Source organism: Rattus norvegicus, chromosome Y (genome assembly GCF_021556685.1).
Source record: "Rattus norvegicus strain SHRSP/BbbUtx chromosome Y, alternate assembly SHRSP_T2T, whole genome shotgun sequence".
In the NCBI taxonomy this organism is placed as follows: domain Eukaryota; kingdom Metazoa; phylum Chordata; class Mammalia; order Rodentia; family Muridae; genus Rattus; species Rattus norvegicus.
The window spans coordinates 33,216,794-33,238,493 of record NC_141555.1 but is presented as its reverse complement, the minus strand read 5'-3'; the positions used below and the strand labels follow the sequence as shown (position 1 = coordinate 33,238,493).

Below are 21,700 nucleotides of genomic sequence, written 5' to 3'. Positions count from 1 at the left end.
ATACAACTCTGACCACCAAAAAATCTCCAAGAACAATGGATTGAGGTCCCTTGGCCAATGAATAAAAATTCCAGCCTGGATCCAAGGCCACTTATCTCAGATTCTCACCAGAAAGGCCAATATCCCTCACACCCATACCTGTGCGGCTTATAGTAAGTTTAAATAGGGTTTAGATCCAGTGACTTTGACACAAGATTTCAGAATAAATCTCAGATTGCTGTCAAGTCTGTAGTGGAGGCCTTGGAGATAAGAATTTTCTTGAGTTCTCTGAAAATATGGAGTCCTGGATTGCTGGGACCATAGTCTTCTATAGAAGGTAATCAGGAATAGTCCCTTACTTTCAAACTGGTTTAAGACCTTTCTCCTTTCAAAAACATTGGTATTTTTTTCTGCTCAGGATGACTAGGCCTTAGAGTTACTCATTTGACCAAATGGTCTCTCAGAACCATCCCTTTTGCTTGGGGCCCATGGAATATTTTACCTCAGACCATGGAGCATTGATCCCTCTGTTGAAGGTTCACTGAAATCCAAAAGGAGGGAGCAAATCCTGGAATCTCATGCTACTTCCTTGTGTAAGGTCACATGGTATGTTGTGAAGTCATCAGTCTGGTGCTCATTTCTTTTTGGTTGAATATAGTTTTTAGGAGGCAATCAGGCTTAGGACACCCCCAACTTTTCTTGAATCATGGAATCTATATTCAGTTTCTTGCAGATTCAGCTAAAGATGTGTATATGCTAGACTGTGAAGTACCATTAGAAGATGAAGCAATGTAGGACCTCTTGAGCTATTGTAAGCAATTTAATTTTTTCTCAAATACTAGGGGAATTTGAATACTCAAAACAATTTCCTGTCACAGGGACATCAGCAACTCTTCTTTACTCGGGGGTACTCATCTATTCTTTCTTTGATTAAGGAGGTGTCATATGTTATCCCTGAAAGAAAGGTTACTTCATATCATTCTAGTTTGTCCAAAGGAAGTTTAGATATTAATTTAGGGTGAGGAAACCCACACTATTTCTTGATATTATGGACTGTGCCACAGATATGTTTCCTAATTTTTCCCTGGTTTCTCTGTCAGTTCAAGGTAAACTGGAGGTTCAATTGGGATGCAATGAAGAGCCCCTGACAAGCATATTCTTCAAAGTAAGATGAATATATTCCACTTTCTTTGAATAAGAAAATCTAGACATACCCTTAAAGTTGAACGTGGCTTAATACAAATTCTTCTGATAAAGAACATACAGAGAAGCAAATGAAATGAATTCTCATACAGATGTTTATTTTTTCTTAAGGAAACTTTAAATTAATATCCCCTGACAATGGTTTCTTCCGAGAATCCACCTCTATCCAGAGAATCTCAGTTCTATTCTTCTAAGAGGTCTTAATGTTTCCTTCTGACCTGGGTGGCCAGGCATACATAAATGTTTGAAGGAATGGCAGACCACATGGACATGATGTCCTCAGACATGTCAGTGCAAATCTGAGCCCTAACCTACGTTCTGCCTTTAAGGTTTGTAACATAAAATGGAGCAGTTTCATCTTTGTTGTCGATGATTATCCTGCTGCTTAACAGCTTGAGGAAAAGATAAATCCAGAGATTACCACCCAATATGTAAGAGCAAATTCCCTAATTTCTGGCAAGCACGCCTCATAGTCCCCAGACACATGGTTATTCTGGACTGTGAAAACAGTTGCACTTGACTCTCTTCCTCCAGTACCCAAGGTAAACCTTTGCCTGAAGGATTCTGTGACCTTTTCGCTCTTTCCAGTCCTCCTAAAATGTTCTCTCTGAATATTGGGCCCTTGAATTTCCAACAAAGTAGTTGTATACCTAACTGATCAGACATATTTTCAAAAGTGACTCCTTCTATAATCCAGGGACTCGACTCTACTCCGGTTTGAAGTCCCAGAGTCGAAGTTTGGAATCAGAGTATATAACCCTTGCAAACTGCAATCAGGCAAATCAATAGAAATGTAATAATTTCAACATTTCTGCTTAGATCTTAACAGCTGAACGAACCAGAAGGATTAACCTAGCCAGAAACAATTATCCAAAGCCTTTGGCAGAAGAAATATGTTCCTGTCTTTTCTCTTGCATTAACAGAAATTATGAATATATAAAACTCTGAATGAGAATTTGAAACTTATGATTACTGCTGGAAACTTTATCCACTGTATAAGGTACCAGGGACCTTTTCTGTTGACAGAAGTGTGTATGGCACCTATATACACTATGCCTGAAGAAATTTCTCTTCATTTTCAATAGTGCTTTAGAGTTTTCCTCTCTTACATGGGGTTCACTTTACCCAGTGTTAACTTACTCCTTCTTCTTATATTGTAGAGCATGTCAGTACTCGCCAAAGTACAGCATTGCCCTAGATCCTTTATGGTAAAGAGGCTTAAAACCTGCTTGAAGACTTACATGGCCCTTTTATATTCCTATTCCCATCAAGTGGTGTTGTCTTTTCTCCTTAAAGAGCTGCCAGACCAAGGGAGTGTTATACCACGCATCCTACATGAATGATCATCTAACATTCCCTGTCTTTCCAGTAGGATTGTGGGTCAATTTTCTACTTCAATCCACCCAGTAGATTTTAGACCCTCAGCTTCTGCAAATGGGGGCTTGGGAAATCAAATTCTATTGAAAGGGCTCTAAAAATTATTCCCAGTGCACATCAATTGTCTCAGACCTTCTCCCTGTGTACTATGGGAATTTTGGAGTACCTGTGGAACTAAAGAATCACTAGAGCTGCCCTTCGTCCTATGCCACAGAACACAGCTATTAAGAAAGTTTGCTTAAAACTAACCTCTTTATTCAAGGTATTCATACAACACATATGCAAACAATGGTATCTTATATTTCTCTGCTTCTAAATCCTAGTTCAGAAGACACAAAGCTAAATTGACTCTTATACTATGTGCCTTAAAGTAGGTCATTAAAATATACACCATTCCTATATTTTATTCACATATGTGTGTAGCTGAACACATCCATGAAGAAACATCACCGCTTCCTGAACCACTTATACTGTTGTTGTGACCATTGCCTGGACTAAAAGATATATAGGGTATACATATAGAGAACATACTTAGAAGTTACTGAGATAGAGGCAGAACATTTCTCCAAGACCCAGTGTAGCCGATAACCTTCCCCTGCTGACCATGGGTGAAGTGGATACTTCTTTTCTTCAAAATATGACTAGGGACCTCCACATTCTGAACCAATACATTCAGGACTTCACTTTTGCTGAAGATCTTCTCAGAACTTCCCATTCTGTGAATCTCTTCTCAGAACTCTACTGTTCTGATATACGTCCTAGACTCATTCCTCTTTGACGAGGCCCTGAGAACCACCCTGAATGATGATGTGACTCCTTCCCCATCAGTGTGGCCTTGGATCTTTCTCACCTCTTGATGGAGTACACTGCTTTTGACCAAAGGAAATTCACACATTCCTTTATTCACAAGGTGACATGAGACATGCTTTTCCAAAAAATAGTATGCCATACCTTGTATTCTAAAGCAGTCCCTCACGAATTTGAATTACCTCACATGGATATACTCTAAATAATAGAAATTCAAGGCTTTTACCTTTTACCATGGTGGATAGAGAAATATGTTCTTCCACTCGGGTTTGAGGTCCCAGTTCTTATATATAGAATCATTGATTGATGGAATCAATCCAATCACTAGAAATCAAGAGCACCCTTTGTTGCTGCCAATATATGGACATATTAAGACAAACTGAATGAGCAAAAGATCCAGAGACAGTCATGCAGGCTGTTTAAAAAAAGGCCTGGGATGTTACCTGCACTTCCCCATATTAAATACAAGATGTAAAATTCCTACCAACTAAAGAAGTATAGAAATTGAACGGCATTGTTGGGGAAAATCCTTTACCAAATCAGGTAATAATGACATTCATGTTTCACAGCATGTTTCATACTACCAACCCCAACTCCAAGGGTTTTCTAACACATACCTTTGCACAATCAGATCTCAAAGTTTTCTCTTTCTTAAAGGCGTCAAGATCTTCCTTTTTCCATCAATTACCTAAGTCATTGAACAGAATGTCAGACCTCCCTCTTACAACTGAGCCTACTCTACACATTCCCTGGTTGCCTTATGTCCTCTCAAGTACTCATATAAAGGAAAGACCCCCAAACTTTGATTATTTGAAAGTGGGCTCAATTCACTTCACTTCTGACGAAAGAGGCCCCATGGTCTCATCGAATACCTCTGTAGAAGCCAGAATCAGATTCAATAACATGCCGTTCAATGTAGTACAAAATGGGATCTTCATCCACAAAAACTATAGACATCCAGTTCCTGGCCAAGGGAGTATTGGTATGGATTGATGCTCACAGAGAAATCTCAGGTTTGGCTCCTATGGGCAAGTCTCATTGATTCCATCTATATTTGTGAGGAGTTTCAGTTGTAGCCTCTAGCTCTGGATGCCCCAAGAGCATCACTTAATTACAAGGACATCTTATACCTGATTTAACTTCATTTTTCTTAATTGCCAAACTTGACCAAGATTGCCAGGCAATCATAATTCCAATTTCCCAGTGGGACATCATAAGATTCTTGGTGTAGATCAGAGGGCAGAGTACAGATAGCTAAAATTAAAATATATGCAACCTTACTACAGAAGGTTGTCAGAAATGCAATTTTTCCATCTCTCATTTATGGATGTGTACACATGTACACTTATAAATATATACATCATATATACATATATACATCACATATATGTATATATGTATATATACATTATATATATATACATCATAGGTATACATATATACATCATATATACATACATATATGATATATATACATGTATAAATCTTATATATACATATACATATACATATACATATACGTACACGTACACGTACAGATACACATACACACACACACACATATGTGTGTGTGTGTGTGTGTGTTTGTGTGTGTGTGTGTTTGTGTGTGTATCAATGGAGCATCACAGTTCAGACAATCACCCTGATAGAAGAGCATGCTGACTAATGGAAGCTGGAAAGAATAATTGGAAGAAAATTATGCAATACCATATGTTTTCCCACCACCAAAGGTGAGCTAGAATTTTTCCTTCTTCACAGTTAGGTGACTGGATCTTGGTAATTGGTTAAAAATGGCCAGGCACTTTCTTGTTTAGCAAAGCAGTTCAGGATGACTCCATAAGTTGCAGTTATGAACACAGGTTACTCAAACTGCACCTATTTCCAAGCCATCTCAAAACCATCCCCTTTAGATGAAGGGAAATCAGCACTTCACTTTGATTGGTAGCCTTCAGGTTTTTATTCTTTGACAAATAATACCTTACACCATCCCCTTCTGTCTAAGATCAGTTATAAGAATGACTATAGTTTACTATTGAGATCTCAGAATTTTTTTTTTTTTTGCCCAAGAGGACCAAGATTAAAGAGTCCTTAGAGCATACTCAACCTTCTAATAGGGATGTTTAGATCAAAGGTAACCCTCTAATAGGGAGCTTTAGATCATGTCCATCTAATTATGGCCACTAAGAAAATACAGATGTGACCAAAGGCACTTCACTTAATTATGATCTATGTTAGTAAATCGTGAAACTTTCATTATTTGTCCTATATACCATCCTTCATGCTTATAACCATCGTCGATGATTAGCTTCAAGAGGATTTAGAGAATGAAAATCATGACTGCTGAATAATACTAATGCTTGGATCCCTGACAGGCCTCCCATGGTGTAACTGAAGATACGATATGTGAAGTAGCCCTAGCTTGCCTGCTCAAGGTAGGCTTGAACACTCCATTATCCTTAAATAGGTTTGTCACTTTAAGCAGATTCTACGTTTCTTTAATATTCTACTCTTAAACGTCATTACTTTAGATCATCGATTTATGTCCAGTATATATCAAATGTACATTCTGTATATAAGAGTGTCCGATATCTGTCTTATAAGACTTACAATTCCTGAAGTCATCTCTGGCACCCAGGTCTCAAACTCCACTTCCACTCAAAAAGGTCCTCAGCAGCTAACCTATTTGACAAAGAATGATTCTGAACCATGCTACTTTTGATGAAAGATGTCACAAAATTAACACTTAATTGTGTCTCACATTCAAAACTTCCTCTAGGAGGGACATCAGAATGATACCTTTTGCTCCAGTTGTTCTCAAATTCACATCTTCTGTCCATGGGGTCTGTAATGTCACCGTTTCATAGAAGAACTTCAGTGTCTCTCCTTTTCCCTATGGGAGCATCAACACTCCACATCTACTCACAAGTATTTCACCTTTTTTCTCTGTATAGTGGACAAGAGCACTTTCACCAAAGGCCCACATTGGCCTGAAATATCTTCTTTTGCCCAAGGTGTACTCATGCCTGCACTCTCTTGTGGCCATCATTAGCACTTCTTCTCTTGATTTTGTGAGCCTGCTATATCCCAACTCTTTAGGATTACATACAAACTTATTTCTGCTACATGTATTCTGAGACATTCCTCCATGGAAGAAAGGGGTGTTGATCTTTTCTTGTCTGACAAAAGTCTTCAAAGCCCAAAGACAACTGCTGGAATGAAATGCAACCTATAGGACTGATGGAAGAATTGCTACCTGGACTTTCAAATGGCATGAAAATATATGGACATTCTAAATACTGAAAAAGAATAGTAAGCTGATCAAGCAATACTGGATCTTCCTCTGCTCCACGAGGTACTAACATTTTCTCCAGAATAAAATGTTTTTTCTTATAATTTTAGAAGTAGCCAGAGATTTTAAACTTCTAACAAACCGGTATACAATATCTCCTTTGCACATTTTCTCAGAATTCCCGATGATGTCCACGGTGCAATAACAACTTTTTCCCATGAAGTCTGGTATATTACCTTTTTGATGACTGACACAACAGTCCTACTTCTATGCAAGTTCCCTACCTCCACCATCTTACTGAGTAAGATTTAGACTTATACAATTAAGAGGACTCCAGAAGGCCAAGGAATTACGACACATTCCCCATATGCCAAATCCATTTCCTCTCTAAAATTTCTAAGTTTATTGTCCTGAGAAACACTGTTCTGACGAAGAGATCTCAGAGAAATCTGGACTGAGTTCTCAAACAAGAGTCTAAAAGCAAGCACAAATCAGACTACTGTCTTCATTGTGTTCCCTTACACAGAGGTGTCCTTTCACATGCAGAGGAATGTGTAGATGGACATATATTTGAATAAGATACTGAACCTAAGACTACTGCATTAGAGCCTCGTACAAGACTTCTAAGACTGTTGACTGCCTACCATGGATATTCAGGTGTGTATTCTTTACTGTGATTTTCAGTTTGGAGTTGCTGAAGTAGTGTGTGGCTGGAATGTTCTATAATTTCCAAGGTATCAATCAACCTTCAACTTCTGCTCAATAGTACTCCAGACATAAGAGGAAGAGAAGCTATGCACATTCCATAAAGTCCAGGGGATATCCTATTTCACCCTTATACTTTAAAACATCAAAAATCTATCACCTTTTCCTGGAGGGACAGCAAAAATTCCTCTTCTGCACACAGGGAAATTAGATATTCCTCCACCTATTCAAAGGAATCTGAGGATCCTCTTTTCATTTATATGATTTTTTAATTTAAGTTTCAAATATACCATTTCCTGGTTTCCTGTTCATACATCATCTATCTGCTCTCACTCCTTCTTCGATAATGGTGTTCCCATCCACATCATCCACCCGTCTAATCTTTCTCACCTTCCTTATATTAAGAGTCCACATTTGGAAGGATTAAGAGCTTTTCCTCCCCTTGTTGCCCAAAAAGGACATCTTGTGCTACATCTACATCTACAGCCATGAGTCAATCCATGTATATACTTTGGGTGATGCTTTACTCCCTGGGGCCTTTCGTTGTTGGGCATTGTTGTCCTATGAGGTTGCAAGCCCCTTCAGGTCTTTCAACCGCTTCTCTAATTCCTGCAACTGGTGTTCCATTTTCAGATTAATGTTTTGCTGCCAGCATTCAACCATGAATTTGACCTGCTCTGGCTGTGTCTCTCAGGGACATCTATATCCAGTTCCAGTCAGCATGCACTTCTTAGCGTCAATAATCTTATATACTTTTGGTGACTGTATATATGTATATGAGCCACAGGTGGGGCATGAATTCCTTCAGTCTCTACTTCTACCTTTGCCTCCACATAAACTCCCGTGAATGTTTTTTGTTCCGCCGTTTAAGAAGGAGTGAAGCTTGCATAATTTGATCATTCTTCTTGAACATCATGTGGTCTGTGGATTATATCTTGCCGAATTCGAACTTTTGGGCTAAAATGCACTTATCAGAGAGTGCATACTATGTGTCCTTTTCTGTGATTGGGTTACCTCACTAAGGGTGACGCTTTCTAGGTCAATCCATTTTCTTATGAGTTTCATGAATTCATTGATTTTAATGTGGAGTAGTAGAACATTGTACAGATGTATCACATTTTATGTATCCATTCATCAGTTGAAGAGCATCTTGATTCTTTCCAGTTCCTGGCTATTATAAATAATAATGCTGTGAGCATAGTGGAGCATGTGTCTTTGTTGTATGTTGCACCATCTTTTGTGTGTATGCAGAGTACAGGTACAGCTGGGTCCTCAGTTAGGGCATTATCCAATTTTCTCAGGAAACTTCAGAATGATTTCCAGAGTTATCATACAGGTTTGCAATCCCTCCAATAATGGAGCAGTGTTCCTCTTTCTCCATAACCTCACCAACATCTGTTGTCACCTGAGTTTTTGAACTTAGCCATTCTGACTGCCGTGAGGTGGAACCTCGGGACTATTTTTATTTTTATTTCCTTGATGACTAAGGATGTTGAACATTTCTTGACACACTTCTCAGCTATTTGTTATTCCTTAGTTGAGAATTCTCTGTTTAGCTCTGCACCCCATTTTTCATAGGATTATTTGGCTCTCTGGTGTCTAACTTCTTGAGTTATTTGTATATTTTGGATATTACCTCTGTATCAGGTGTAGGATTGATAAAGATCTTTTCCCAATCATTTGTTTGCTGTTTTCTCCTAATAACAGTGTCCTTTGACTTACAGAATCTTTGCAGTTTTACGAAGTCTCATTTCTGATTCTTGATCTTACAGTACAAACCAGTGGTGTTTAGTTCAGGAAATTTTTCCCAGTGCCCATGTGATCAAGATTCTTCTCTACTTATAGTTTCAGTTTATTGGGTTTGATGTAGAGGTTTTTGATCCACTCAGACTTAAGGTTTGATTAGACCAATAAAAATGAATCGATTTGCATACTTCTACATGCTGCCCTCCACTTGTTGAAAATCCTAATTTTTTTTTCATTGGATGGTTTTGGCCTCTTTGTCAAATATCAAGTGACCATTGATGTGTGTGTTTGTTTTGGGGTCTTCAATTCTATTCCACTTATCAACATTCCTAGATCTGTACAAATACAACTTTTTTTTTGTCATTGATTTTTTTTAATCACTATTGCCCTGTAATACTGCTTGAGGTAAGGAATGGTGATTCTCCCAGAGGTTCTTTTATTGTTGAGTACAGCATATGTATGTGGTGCCATCACTTTTATTAAATTCTAAAAAGTCTTTAATCTTTCTTTATTTCTTGCTTGACAAGTTATCTTTGAGTGGAGCACTGTTCAACTTACAGGTATGTGTGGGCTCGCTGATGTTTTGTGGATATTGAAGATCAGCCTTTGTTTGTCACGGTTTGATTGGATAAATGGACATATTTCAGTTTTCTTAGATCTGTTGAGGCCTGTTTTGTGACTTGTTATATGATTAGTTTTGGAAAAAATACTATGAGATGCTGGGAAGAAGGCATATTATTTTATTTTAGGATGAAATATTCTATAAATATATGTAATGTCCATTTTGTTCACAACTTCTGTTAGTTTGTCTAGATCTTTGTTTAATTTCTATTTCCATGATCTGTCCATTGAAGAGAACGTGGTGTTGAAATCTCCCACTCTTATTATGTGAGGAACATTGGGTGCTTTGAGCTTTAGTAAGGTATCCTTTAGGAATGCAGTTGCCCATGTATTTGGAGCAAAAATATTTAGGAGTGAGAGTTCCTATTGCTGTGATAATCTTTTGATAAATATGAAATTTCCTTCCTCACCTGTTTGGAAAACTTTTGGTTGATAATCGATTATATTCCATAGTAGAATGGCAAATCCAGCTTCCGTCTATCAGACCATTTGCTTCAAAATTTGTTTTCTAGCCTAATACTCTCAGGTAGTGTCTGTCTTTGTCTCTAAGTTGTGTTTTTTACATGCAACAAAATGCTGGGTACTCTTTATGTATCCATTCATTTAGTCTATGTCTTTCTATTGGGGAATTCACTCCACTGTTGTTAAAATATATTAAGGAATAGTGATTGTTGCTTCTGTCATTTTTGTTGTTAGAGGTAGAATCATGTTTGTGTGTCTCTTTTCTTTTGGTTTCATAGCAAGATTAGTTTGTTGCTTTTTATAGTGTGTAGTCTCCCTCCTTGTGTTAGAGTTTTCTACCTATTATCTTTCGTAGGGCTGGATTTGTAGAAAGATACTGTATAAATTTCGTTCTGTCATGGAATATCTTCGTTATTCCATATGTGTTAATTGAGAATTTTCCTGGCAATAGTAGACTGGAATGGCTTTTGTGTTCTTTTATGGTCTAGAGTATATCATTGCAGGATCTTCTGACTTTCATAGTATCTGGTGAGAAATATTGTGTAATTCTCATAGGTCTGACTTTATATGTTACTTGACCTTTTTCCCTTATTGCCTTTAAACTTCTTTCTTTATTTTGTGCATTTAGTGTTTTGACTATCATGCGATGTGAGGAATTTCTTTTCTGGTAAGATCTACTTAGAGCTCTTTTGGCTTCTGGCATGTTTTTCGGCATCTCTGTCTTTAGGTTGGGGAAGATTTCTTCAAATTTTTTTGAAGATATATACTGGCCCTATAAGTTGGGATTCTTCACTCTCTTTTATACTTCTTATTCTAACACTCGATCTTCTCATTGTGTCCTTGAGTCCAAACAACAGGTAACTTGGAGCAGAAAAGATGGTCTTATCTCTGCCTTCAAGTGTGTAGGCACTCTTACCAACTGGTTTTCAGCTCTCAGCACAGCCAGAAAACAAAAAAGTCCTTCAGCTGAATTCTCCTAGTTCCCTGTGTAAATATTGTGTACCTCCTTCAAATGATAAACTCTGAAAGCCTTATTTTATCCAAAATAGTTTTGGTGCATATGTGTGTGTGTGTGTGTGTGTGTGTGTGTGTGTGTGTGTGTGTGTGTGTGTCACATGTCCAGCAGACTCTGAATGGTCATTCCTTCAGTCTCCAAAGAACAATATCTCCCTACCCCTCTTATGGATATTTTATTTACTCTTTCAAGGAAGGAGTGAATCATCAGGATTTTGGTCCTCCTTCTTGAGTTTTGTGTGGTCTGTGCCTTGTATCATAGTTAACTTGAGCATTTGCACTGATATCCAATTAAAAATGAGTGCATACTTTGTTTTTCTGTAATTGAGTAACCACCCTCTGGATGATATTTTCTAGGTGCATCCATTTGCCTATGAATTTCATGAACTCATTATTTTTGATAAATGAATACTAGTCCATTGTGTAAATATAGGCCATTTTCTGTATCCATTCTTCTCGTGTAGCACATCTGGGTTAATTCCAGTTTCTGGATATTATGAATAAGGCTGCTATGAACATAGTTTAACATTTGTCTTTGTTGTATGTTGGAGCATCTTTTGGGTATATGCCCAGGGGAGGTATAGTTGGGTCTTCAGCAAGTGCAATGACCAATTTTTGAGGAAACTCAGGTCTGATTTTCAGGGAGGTTGTACCAATTTGCAATCCCAACAACAATGGAGGAGTGTTCCTCTTTCTCCACATCCTTTACAGCATCTGCTGTCACCTGAGTCTTTGATCTTAGCCATTCTGACTGATGTGAGATAGAATCACAGGGTTGTTTTGATTTGCATTTCCTTTATGACTAAGTAGGTTATACATAAACCAAATCGTTCTAAGATATGATGTTACCCTAACTGTTGTTCTGTATATAGCTGTGTGCCAATTGAACATTTCTATCTCCTTCTTCAAAGTTCAAGTCAAATCACATCAAGGAAATCCACACACAATCACATATGCAGAAGCCAATAGAAGGGGCAGTGTCAGAAAGTGCCTAGAACACATATGCACAGGAGAAAATTTTCAGAACAGTACACCAAAGGCTCTAAGATCACCAGTCAATTTACAAAATCCCATCATTCTGAAAACTTTCTTTAAAGCCAAGTACACTACCAATAGGAAAACAACAACCTACACATTTGGAAAAGAGTTTTACGAACCCTACATTTGAGAGAGTGCCAAAATTAAAAATATAAGAACTCAGAAAGGTAAACTCCCACACAACAAAGAACCCAACTTTTAAACTGGATTAGAGAGCTAACCAAGAATTCTCAACTGAGGTATCTCAATAGGTGAAAAACATATCGAGAAATGTTTAACATCCTTAGTTCACATAAAGGCAAATCAAAATGAACATAAGAGTCTTCCTTAAAACAATCAGATTGGCTAAGACAAAAAACTAATGCAGTAGCAGAGTGGGCTAGGATGTAGAGAAAGTGGAACACTCCTCCACTGCTTGCGGGATTAGTAGCTGATAGCCACTTTGGATATCATCAGTGTGGAGGTCCAGAGAAAATTGCAAATAGCTTTACTTGAAAACCCAGCTTTACCACTCACTTCAACACATATACTCAAACTTGATCCACACATAACGTGGACATGTGGTTGAAGATATTCACAGCAGTCTTACTTATAACAGTCGAATGCTGGAAAGAACCATGATATACCTCATCTCCACTCAGGAATAAATACAGAAAGTTTGCTATATGTAAACAATGGAACATTACTTAGGTATTAAATATGAGGACACCAAGAACTCTGTAGACAAATGATGGAACATGAAAATAGTGAAGTAACAGAAATCGAAAAGGACATAACATGGGATGGACTTAGTGACTAGTAGATGTTAGCCCTGCTAACAGAATACCCACTATACAAATCTTTTATAACATGAAGGGTAACATGTGAGAAGGCCAAATGGCGGATACTTGGAACCCACTTAGAAGGGAGAACAAAATAATCATGGAATGCAGTGGAGTGGAAGAATCTAGCTAGATGTGGAAAATGATGGATAAAGTGGTGGGAGTTGCACCAATTAAAAGAGACAGGAGAGAAATTCAGAGGAAACGTGGAGTAAATAACAATAAGCGTCAGTGGTGGGTGGTGAACTTGGGTATCCCCAGGAAAATCCCAGATGCCAGGGATGCAAGTGTATCCCAGAAACTTACTGTGATGGTGGTAGTTTAAATACCGAGCAGGAAAATAGATAGAACAACTAGAGACTTCCTCCTGTAGCTAGACATGCCCCCCAGTGAAGGGGTGGTGCTGCCCACACAGCTCACATTTTTTTTTACCTATAAATCTCCAATCTAAAAAATGTAAATACAAAAATGGAGCAGAGACTGAAGGAAAGGCAATCCAGAGACCACCCGACCAGACTAACAATTTCCTCCAGAGACTCCAAATCCTCAGACTATTCCTGAGGTCAAGATGTGCTCGCAGATAAGAGCCTAATACGTCTGTCCTCCGTGGGGCTCTGCCATCACCTGACCGTGACAGATGCAGAAACACCTAAGCATTTGACAGCACCTGACAGCCACAAAGGAAGAGATAGGGGAATGACTTAAGGATCTGGAGGGATTTGGAACCCAATATGAAGAACAACAGTATCAATTAAGCTTACCCTTCAGAGGTTCAGGAAATTTTCCACCTTCTAGTATATGCTTTGGCCAGTCCAAGACTTCTGCTACATAGATACCAGAGCATATGGGGAAGACAACTGCCTCAACTGCCATATCTGGGAAGGGAAGCAATTGGTCCTGTGGAGATGTCATATCAAAGAGAAGGGGGATGTTAGAGGGCAAAAGTCGAAGTGGGGAGCACCATATTAGAAAAATGATGATCAGAATAGCTTAGGGAATTTAAGAAAGAAAAACCAGTTTGGGAAATGACATTTGAAATGTAAACAAATAAATATATTATTTTATACATATAATGTGTATAATATAACGCATTTATGTTTACAACAGAGATATTCACATCTGTCTCCTTAAGGACTATATATTTCATTTTCTGTACTATAGGTTTGTTGAGAGTTGAAATCCATAATTTTCGTGAGTTTCTTACTATTGAAAATCACATAGATACACCCAATCAATGTTTTATCTCCTGTCCTTATAGCTATAAATCTTTAGTTACCACTACAAAAAAATATTTTTTATTTCTGTTGCATTGGGATTCCTTTCCATGCCTCAAATGTTTCCCAACTTAACTGTACATCTCTATATTCCCTCCATTGTCATCCTCTTCCCTCTTTCTTCACGTTTGACATTCCTGTTCTTGACAGTGTTCCTCTGCAATCCATAAGTTCATTTGTACGTCCCAAAGTGAGGACAGTCTGGACCGCATCCCTTGAATTTACACTAAACTAATCAAACCGAAATAGTGTGGAGAATTAACATTCAGATTAAAGTGAAAATGTCTCCCATTTTTCTTTTTTGATCTGGATTATCTCATCTATGATGACTTTCACAAGATCCATTCATTGTCCTGAAAATTACATGCTTTCCTTTTTCAATCTGTAAAAGAACCACATTTTCTTTATGCATTCATTTGTAAAGGAACAACTTGAATATTTCTAATTATTCAAGGGTCTCTATACTAGGATGAATCAAAATTTGGATATATTTTCCTCGAGTTATATCTTTAGGCGCATCCATTTCCGGATTCCTGAAGAAACATCATACTGATTTCCAAAGGTGCTGTAGAAGTTTGCATTCCAACCAGGAGAATAGTAATGTTCCCCTCTCTCCATAACACAGCAAACATAAGTTGACTCATGTGTTATAAAACTAAAATTTCTGAAAGGGAGGAAAAAATTCTCAGAATAATTTTGTTTTGCATTTCTGTATTGTATAAGTATGATAAATATTTCACTTTCGATTCTTAGTCACTTGAGTTTCTTCACTTTTGAATATTTTGTTTAGATATGTAGCCTAATTTAATTTAGTTTCTTGATATATAGTGTTTTAGTTTTTCTAATATTATTTATAGAAGCACGTTTTTGAACATGTACATGGAAATAATGCTTACTATTTTTCAAAATAGCCACTTTAAAATCATTAAGATCAAATTACATAATGCACTCATTAAACTCACAGAATTGGCAGATCTGTTTTAACCAACTGAAATCATAAGGTCGCTGTATGAAATATCCCTATATAATAAAACATTTTCTACATACATTATACTGAGGAATATAGTTTATATATTTTACTCTTTGAGAATTTCCACCAATGAATGTTGATGATAATTTTCCATTTATTTTTTCCACATCACTCTATTTCTTTGAATCCTTCCTGTGTATATCTTCTACATTAAAGTACTGTTTAATAACTCTATGATAAACCCTTACAAATAATTTTCAATCCTCCAACTGAAGATACTAACTGTCCATAGTATGTCAGATAGGTATAGCAGTTTTCAGGCCTTTTCCCTGCATTCTTCCCTGTTGACTGGTTTGAAGCTGTGCAGGAAACAACAGCTGCTATGTGACATGAGGGCAATACTTCTTGTATCCAGAAGACACGCTTTATGTCTGATCCCTCCCACAATTTTCTACACCTAAAGTCTCTTTTCACCTTGTTTCAGAATGGCTTTTTGGCCTTGCGGAAGGTGTATAACATGTATATCCAACTCATCATGGCTGAAATCAGTAAAATGTAGACAACTATATAATGAATGAAAGGAAGGGGTCACTCTTGGAAAGTATTAACAAGATCGTCATAACCTCTGGCCATGTTAGGTAATGAAAGGTTTGAATTAATAAAATGAAAGAGAATATAGGAAACATGGAGAAAACACAAATTATTTAGATTTACAGTCCCAAATCTAGAATATTTTTTAAAGCATTCGTGATTTACTGTGGGGAGCTGGCGTAGTGGCAATCCCAAGATGGAGTCCGGGACTGCTGCCACGTCTCACGAATAGCACCTGAACTTAAGCCCAGCCCCATTGTGAGAACTGCGCAGGTGCACCATAACATTATATGACGTGGACCTATGAACAGAGGTTACACAGACTGGTGAGGTAGTTGAGGGAGGATATAAGGGAGTGGCCTCGGGGGCTGGATGGAGGCATTGTTCCTGCTTGCAGACAAAAGGGTTCCTGAATAAACTGCTTTGAGAAGAACGTGTGGTGTTGCTCCTTTCCTGCTGGTCGGGGTTGGAAGTGAGAGTATATACTAGATGTATTGGGTATAGCAATATTAAATCAGCTCACTTTGCATAATTAAAACAGCTCTATATAAATAATTGCATAGAATCAGGTATTTAATTTCTCCCACCTCAAATATCATAGATTCACATGTATTCAGTTGAAAAGAAATGAATATACATTTAAATAGCATTTAAATTGTTTAGGACTATTTCATAAAGTAGACAAAAGGATTTAATACAATAAAATTCTATTTTGAATCTGGTATTATCTAACAATGATAGAGAAAATAAGGAGAGAGAGTGAGACAGGGGGACAATCTGGCAAAAGGGAAGGTAATGAGAGAGGGAGAAAGAGGTACGGACCACTGACACAAAGAGAGGAAGAGGGAGTATTTTATACACTAATTTAAACCTATACACACATATTCTCAATAAAATACTTGTGAACAGATTCAAGTCAACATTAAAAATAATCTTCTACCAGATAAGCTTTCTTCAAATCCCACACATACAAGAGAGAAAAATTTAAAGCAGGTCCACTACAAGCAACAAGAAGACAAGGATATACACTGGTTTCACAACTATGTATTACAGTATTTGGAATTTTAGCTGGAGGAATATGACAACCGAAGAAGATCCAGGGAATACAAATGAAAAATTAAGAAATCAAAATGTTCTCGTTTGCAGATGTCATGACACCATTTTAAAAACTCTAAAAATGTATCAGTCTCTTAAGACTGAAAAATACGGTCATAAAATCAGAATATCATACGAACACACAAAATTCCTTAGCCTTCCTTTATGGCAATCCAAACCATACTTTGAGGAAATATGGGTCAAATTCCCCTCACAATAATCTGAATATATAAAATAAAATATTGTGGATGAAAATATTAAAAATGCAAAGACCACTATGAATTAGCTAGACGTGCTCCTGAATAGAGACAATTGTTCTTTAAAAGTTTACGTTTCTTAAAGCTGAAAATATATTCACAATTCAAAGTGAAAACTCAAAACACGTTATCGTTTTTGTTTTCCAATTTCAAACCATGGGAGAGAAATCAGGGAAGTATTCCACTTGAAACACTCTTAAAATATATAACAAAATACCCTGAATTCGCATAGTTATAAAGCATACTATGAGAAGACATACGAAGTAACCATGATCCATCCAGAAAACATATAAGAACATTCCAGCTGATGTTCTGAAGGACCTTAAAAACTTGAATAAATCAAACTTTTATAGTTTTAAGAATAAGTAGATAGTGTAATAATGTCAATTTTTGATTAATTAATAAAGGAAGGCTAAGGAATTTTGTGTGTTCGTATGATATTCTGATTTTATGACCGTATTTTTTCAGTCTTAAGAGACTGATACATTTTTAGAGTTTTTAAAATGGTGTCATGACATCTGCAAACGAGAACATTTTGATTTCTTAATTTTTCATTTGTATTCCCTGGATCTTCTTCGGTTATCATATTCCTCTAGCTAAAATTCCAAATACTGTAATACATAGTTGTGAAACCAGTGTATATTCTTGTCTTCTTGCTGCTTGTAGTGGACCTGCTTTAAATTTTTCTCTCTTGTATGTCTGGGATTTGAAGAAAGCTTATCTGGTAGAAGATTATTATTAGAAATAAAATCTCCTCTTCTGGAGATTGCAGATTAGCCTCAGGAAATGGTTTTTGGCTGGCAGCACCATTGACAAAACAGTGTTTTGGTGGAGGATTTTCCATCAAAAAACTTAGCTTTACCACAGAGGCTAGGTCCAAAATACAAATGATAGTCAGTCAACAGTTTGCCATATCTTGTTATCCAAAGAAAAGGAACAGTTGATTTAGTCATGATTCGGTGATGACTCTAATTCATTTCAGAATCATAGATATTGTCAGCATATATAAAACCAAAAGACCCATTGTCAAACAGCAGTATTCTCCGCATTGCCCACAGTCACCATAGTAATCCCAGTGGTGAGCTCTACAGTATGGTTTGTTTCTGTTTCCTGTTTTTGCAGCTTATAAACCTTGTTTCTTTGACCCACAGAGAAGTTTCAAATAAAATAATGAAAAAAAATTTGAATTGAAACTATTGGTCGCTTGTAGTTGTAGTTAAAAATGAGGACCTCAAGCAATCTTCACTTGGTCCTCTTCTTTTAGGATTGGGGTTGATTCGCTTTTGCTTTTGCTTTTAGTTTCATTTTGGTGATTTTTTTTTGTTTTATTATGTTTTCTTTTTCTTTTTGTTCTTTTCTACATGCAGAGATCAAGAAGTGGTCAGAAGAATTTCAAGTACAAATTCAGATGGCTGGAAAGAGCCCAGTCTCTCTAACAGGTCCACATTGTTTGCTGTACTAGGGATTTTTCTCTTGCCTTTAATATTGCCCATTTCCACTTTTTGGATGCTTTTATCCTGGCATAATTAATACTACATGTATATTATAATTATTTGAATTTCAACTCTGAAATTCTAACTCCTCTATCTCCCACACAAAACCAGAGACATGGATTGAGTCTTGTTTGGTCACGTTTTGATTCTTAGATCGGGAATCTTCCTGCAAACACTGAAGGTCCTGTTCCCAAATTGATTCTCTATAGTTCAATAAAGATGCTCTTGGCCAACCAGTTGTGAGGATATCTAGTATTCCTGCAAACAGGCTAGTAGACACAAGGGTGGAGAAAGGATTTAAGGGTGGAGTAAGAGCTACCAGTCATGTGAGATCTAGTATGGAGTGGCCATTGGTGTAGCAGGCAGGATGTTAGAAACACATTAAGATAAGCTCATATTTGGGGTGCTGCGCTATGACCAATGAAACTGAGCAATTGAGCTAGGGCTCATTTAGAGGTGTTGAGGAGGGAGTAAAAAGGACAGCTTGCTATTTGTTAGAGGCTTAAAAAAACTTGACAATAGAGCTAAAGCACATCAAAAGTTCCTCAGCGTATGTGGCTTTCAAGTGCATTCTAAGGGAACCTGATCAGCTCTGTTAGCTTGGTCTTCCTGGAGCTTACACTGAGGCAATAGGAAAAACCTTCTGCAGAGTCTTATGAGAGCAATCCATGACCACAATGAGCGTGTCCAAATTGACCTTGACCATGAGAGTTAGAGCTGACCCACATGTATCTTTTGATTATAACCATTTCTTCTATGTGTTCTTTTAGTGTTCTATTTGCTCAAAACTATTAGTGAAGAGGGTAAAATGATTCTAAAGGCTATTCTTGTTTGTCAACTATTCATCTGAGATTATTTAATCCCCAATGATAGAGGGAATATGTGAAGAATTTCTTAATAATATAAGGTCAATGTCAAATGTGCTTCTTATATGGATCTTTGGAGTAGGATGTTGCATCTTTACCCTAGAATTTTATCAAGATCTATTCTTTATATTTATTTTTTCAGGCATCTGCAGATACATCCCTTTGAAAAATGAATCCTTCTCACTAGAGACCATAGAGAGAACCTGCATTTCAATGATAATTAAATGTCATTTCAAGACATCAAATCAAAATATCAAAGTGAGAATGGAATAAATTTATTAGGACAGTGTTTTGCGAACAACTTCTTTCACAAACAGCCTTGGAAGGAGAGTTCTGAAATTTTGCATTTTATATTTGACTTTGCTCGTACTCTGACACAATCAGCTCAGAGCTGTTTGGGACTTTATGGGCAATTAAACGCGACAAACAGAGCTGAATGCATCATATACTCTGCCGTCTGTGTTAATATGGCTACAGTGAAGAACAACCATGCTAAAGCTATTCATCTGTTTCTCAAACAACATCCTCATACAAGTGTGGACTTCTGTGGGTTGTTGGATGAATAGGTTAAACACTGGCTGAGAGTTGCCAAGGCAGATGTGGGATGGTACATGCTTGGGGCATGAAAGGCCTGTGTGTAGATCATAAACAACTTCATAATTTTCATTGCTTTAATAATTACTAGGAAGTGGACTTCTGTAAAATGACTTCAGAAGACCAGCATGGTAGGCAAACAGTAACTGATTCCCTGGAGATTTAAATGATCTGGCTTGTGAAACATGGACTTAGAAGTAGAGACATGTCAGAACATGAAGACTGGAAAATCAAACCTCTGTTGCCTCTTAAGTTTCCCTACCCCATGGTTTGAGGCAAACAGCAACAGATTTTTTTGCACTGAGGAATAGAATAAAAGCGAATTTGTTCTAAATCCCAATCCTATGAAAATACTGAAGTCATCTGTGACGCACTTCAACTCTCAGCATGGTTGAATGTCTGCTGTCAGCATGGGCTTTTACAGCCATCCCTTTTATAAATGCAGAGCTCCAAACTGCTTCAGCAACATCATTATATCCTCTTTCTGTTGCAGGGAGATTAGATCACTGTGACTACCTATGCAGTCTTTCTCTACCTTTAAAGATCCAAGGAACTATTCTCACTCCAGTGACCTGTTGTAAGTAATCTTGAATCGCATTGTTGTTGTTAGTAGATCTAATATCTTCGAATCCCAGAAGACCATGTGTCCAAAAAAGTTGATTGAGGAAGTCTTGGGTGTTTCTGTAGTAGGGGCAGGTGTGATTGATGAACAGGTCTGCCTTCCCAGACTAGATCTTGCAGTTCACATACACCTGAGCCATTCTGACAGCGTGCAGCTTCCCAGAAATGAATGTTCAGTTGAAGATACTGGTCTGTTTGAGAATGGCAATCCCAGTCTATTCTTAACTATGCCTTTTATTTGAATCCCCATAGAAAACATGGAAGAATGAAGCTTTTACTTTTTCATGTTTGCACTCACAATGCTACCAAACCCTCACATACATTAGAACCTGCATACTGAAAATTTATCCATATACTTATGACCAGATGAGACACCAAGCCTTTTGGACTAATAAACTAATGGATTCTAGGAGTTTACAAATAGTCAGCCATTGTTAAATTATGTGGTCCATAGTCTGTGATCATTTTGAACAATCAGATTCCTCTATACAGAGAGATTCATCCTTTACTATCTGTTGGGAACACCAACTACTACACCAGGTATCTAGAGACGACCTTTTATGGCAGTTTGTCTCTAGTAAGAGTTTCAGCTCAGTTACAAATTTCCAATGGACACATTCCCGTATTCTGACTTTCAAAGGATGCTTTGATACAGCCCTTCTTATTTTCTATAGTTCTTGGCAACAGAATTAAAATATCAATTGTAATCTATCAATGAAATGCACCCTAATTTATTTGCATTAGTGCATAAGAGAGAAGGATTATAGGATGAACAAGAATTGAAAAACAAGATGTCCTTCCTTCTGAGGACCAAGACCAGGAAATCTGAACTACATAGAAATCTGAGACAAGTTGTCTGAAGTTTGTTCTTTCCTTC

General features: G+C 37.3%; 1 long non-coding RNA gene across 1 annotated transcript in view; it reads left to right on the top strand.

Moving 5' to 3' along the window:
* The first annotated feature begins 1,079 nt into the window (after window positions 1-1,079).
* The window catches only part of LOC134484428 (uncharacterized), a 33,599-nt gene continuing 12,978 nt past the window's right edge, over window positions 1,080-21,700 (top strand). Inside the window, exons 1-3 of the long non-coding RNA XR_015647307.1 lie at window positions 1,080-1,144; window positions 5,739-5,798; window positions 20,696-20,779. This is a non-coding gene — a long non-coding RNA (uncharacterized LOC134484428). The remainder of the gene's footprint in view (window positions 1,145-5,738; window positions 5,799-20,695; window positions 20,780-21,700) is intronic.